Source organism: Macrobrachium nipponense, chromosome 10 (assembly GCF_015104395.2).
Source record: "Macrobrachium nipponense isolate FS-2020 chromosome 10, ASM1510439v2, whole genome shotgun sequence".
NCBI classification, from domain to species: domain Eukaryota; kingdom Metazoa; phylum Arthropoda; class Malacostraca; order Decapoda; family Palaemonidae; genus Macrobrachium; species Macrobrachium nipponense.
This window is the reverse complement of record NC_087204.1, coordinates 12275706-12279071: the sequence shown is the minus strand read 5'-3', so window position 1 is coordinate 12279071 and position 3366 is coordinate 12275706. Positions and strand designations below refer to the sequence as shown.

The following is a 3366-nucleotide window of genomic DNA, read 5'->3' as shown; positions in this document are numbered from 1 at the left end:
CAAATGCAGTTTTGCAACCACGGGGACAATTCCAAATCCTGTTGGCCATTCTTGACTACTATGGGTTTCAGAGCCGATGGATAAGGTGAATGGGTTTCTGTCTGGTGGATGGGCGGGGCAACATTCGTAAAACGATGTTTACCTTGCTTACGTAATGAATGTTTTTCGACTCTTGGCTCGCAATCATTGGCCATGGCGTCGGCTATATCATTTTTACTCTATAAAAATTAAAATATTATAATGCTGACACAAAATTTGCGTGTAGTTGTAACATATACATATGTCAACTTTCAGCTACATCCGATGCTTTGATAAGGAGCAAAATCCAAAAAACCCTGTTACAGAGGCCCTGAATTTCATAGTAGATGTACCAAGCTACCTAATAGCACTTCATATACAGGCGAGATCTCAACCGATCTGGATGTTACACTAATTCAAAACGTTTGTATGATTAACATTCATTACTGAAATTAGTAGAAATTAAATTTCAAAACTTAAATCTCTAGACTGATTAAAAACTTACCAAATTACACACAGCTTTATATCATTGCAGTTATATAAATATAATTTTCTTAGTTCAGAATCCCGAGACGAGAAGTTCACTGCATTTTTATATAACTTCCATGCAGATTCTTTAATAGGTCAAAAATCATTGGCTATAATATTTACCATCAACACTAAAATATAGTTTTTTGCTATAGTAATCAGCTCCTGCAATGGGTCAGAAAATATACTTATTCAAATATTACTGTTATATTATACAGTTTAATAGCTAGCAGCAATCTTGTCAAAGTACCATTTTCAAGAATATAAGGAATTAATCCTCAAGATATGATAGTCAAATAGGAAACCTTTGAAGGGAGCTATAGAAAAACATCTCCACCGAGACCTCAGTATGACATTCAAGGGATATCAGGTGGAATTTTTCTCCAAAACCAAAAACCGAGAAAATAAGTTAACGAGCTAGGACCATGAAACATTGAAGGCAATTTAAATTCTTTTACATTGTACAAAATTTTAATTAAAAGCCAAGAATAATTTTCATATCCATTCCTTCACTGAACACCATTAGAGTAGTAACGATGTTTGCCTTAAGTCAAAAACAACGCAGTACAATACCAAGGAACATTATATGGCTGATTCTGGTTTCCCCTGGAACCCTCTTGACGAACCGAAATTACCTTGCCTCTTTCACCATGGGCAAGACCTGTAATGGAAATGAACGCGACCGAAATTTGTCCTGAATACTGTGCGCGATTTCACTTTTAATTTCAAATTGAAACAAATCTCCAACTGTGCAGCTCAACAGTTATTCTAACTTAAAACTATTTTGAAACTGTGCGCGATTTCACTAGTTTTAATTGAAGATTAATAAAAGATTCTAAAACTGTGTAGTTTTACTGATACTCCAATTTAAATGGTTATATTTAAACTATTCATTGCAAGATCTCTGAACATTTTAAGACTTGTTGGCTAAACTAAAGATTTGATTTTTTAATCCAAAGACATAATTAAATTTAGCCATGATCCTATATTGAATTTTGACATGAATTTAGTACTGTTTTGTAAACAAGTGATTAAATTCAGCCATGAACCTATAATTAAATTCGAAAAGAATTTAGGACAGTTTTGTAAACAAATTAAATTTAACCATGAACCTACAATCAAATTTGAAAAGAATTTAGTACTGTTTAGCAAACAAGTGATTGAATTTAGCCATGAACCTAAAATTAAACTTGAAAAGACTTAAATACAGTTTTGTAAATAAGTGATTAAATTTAGCCACGAACCTATAATTAAATTTGAAACGAATTTAGTACTGTTTAGTAAGCAAGTAATACAAAAACTCCCAAAACTGATTATGGAAGGTCTTCCGACCATCCATAATCAGTTGAGAGAGAACCGCCACCCCCCCCCCCCCCCACCCCTTTGGGGGCACCGCCCCTAAAAGGGTGGAGGTATAAAAAGAAAGTGAACTCCGAGTTGAAACCGTAAAAAAGTTATAACTTACCGTTCGCTGTTCCCTTCATATTACCGAGTTTAGCGTTCATGTTGGAGGTCGGTGGAATAAACCCCACATCAGATGACAAAATTCAGTTAGTCTAGGTCCAGCTATATACAGAACCATTCACAGGACTATTTGGATATCTTACGTTCCTGAAAAACAATCAAAAAGTTATATACTTCAAGGTGCACCACTTCGCATTAGCCGTTCTTTGGCGAGGAAGTACGTACTACAATTCAATAGATATTTACACAACAGCTTTTCGTGTAGTAGAAAAAAAAACCAGACCTGTCAGCAGAACCTTTAATGGAACACAATACCATACGAAGAGAAATCCAAAATCCAAAAGCTTACAAGTAACAGTATTTTAACGCCAGATTAAGGACGTACAAGAATTTCAGCACACTTCCTTACCTGCTACCACAAGACTGATAACGTACTAACTAACCCGAGTCCCGACGACTGGAATTAGTCCTCCATCGATAGTTATTGGCTTAACGTCACCAGACACGTAACAAGGACTCTCAAATGTGTGTGCGCGTGTATTTTATATATGAGTCCCTCCCACCAGGATCGCTTCTAAGATCTTTCATAAAATAAGTTTTGCTACTTTGCTGACCATTACAGTGGATATGCTGACAGGAGGTTACCCAGAGGTCAGGTCAATGCTATGGTAAAGAGAGAAGTAAGGTAGCAGCCATATTTGGAACAAGATCTGAGAACCGAAAGTATTTCCAGTTCCCTACTAACTTTCTTGACCCCTCTGCTCGATTGTCCCTTTCTATGAGGTAACCACTTTTTTTTCCTCTCTTATTTTTTTTTGTACTACGTCCTTTGCATTTCCTTACTACCAATTAAGCTCTCATTATCACTGTGTTGATCATCTTGCGTCCCTACCTTCCTCATATTGTGACTATTGTATGGAAAAATGCCTTTATTTTTCTTCTTTTTTTAGTGACATGAATTTCCCCATTTTATCAAACGATGTCTCGTAAAAACATGGGAGATATTGCTTTGAAACATGATGTCACACACCCTTATTATCTGTATAAAAATACACAACAATTAGGGAATATTTGATATTGAATTCGATGGGTATGGAGCCCAGATCTTCCATGTATATACACGGAAGAGATACTATAAGTCATCTGGCGTCTACCTTGATAGCTAAGTGGGTAAGTCCCTGTCATCTCTGTATAAGACCTAATTGAAATAGGTTCGAATTCTGGTACAGGTAAATTTGCTCTTATTATATATTTAATTGTATATGGGTTGTCATGTGTATGTCACAACGGTGGTTAGATGTTATCTTAAAGGGAAATTCTTCTGACAGGTTATATATAGTACATCTGAGGAGGACT

The 3366-nt window shown here is 35.7% G+C and overlaps 1 long non-coding RNA gene across 1 annotated transcript; it reads right to left on the bottom strand.

Annotated features, from left to right (window-relative positions):
• Window positions 1-968: 968 nt before the first annotated feature.
• On the bottom strand, window positions 969-2465 carry LOC135224120 (uncharacterized). Its single transcript, XR_010316628.1, has 3 exons — window positions 2420-2465; window positions 2012-2157; window positions 969-1207 (listed from the first exon to the last, which is right to left on the bottom strand). It is a non-coding gene; the product is annotated as an uncharacterized LOC135224120 (long non-coding RNA).
• Window positions 2466-3366: the final 901 nt, after the last annotated feature.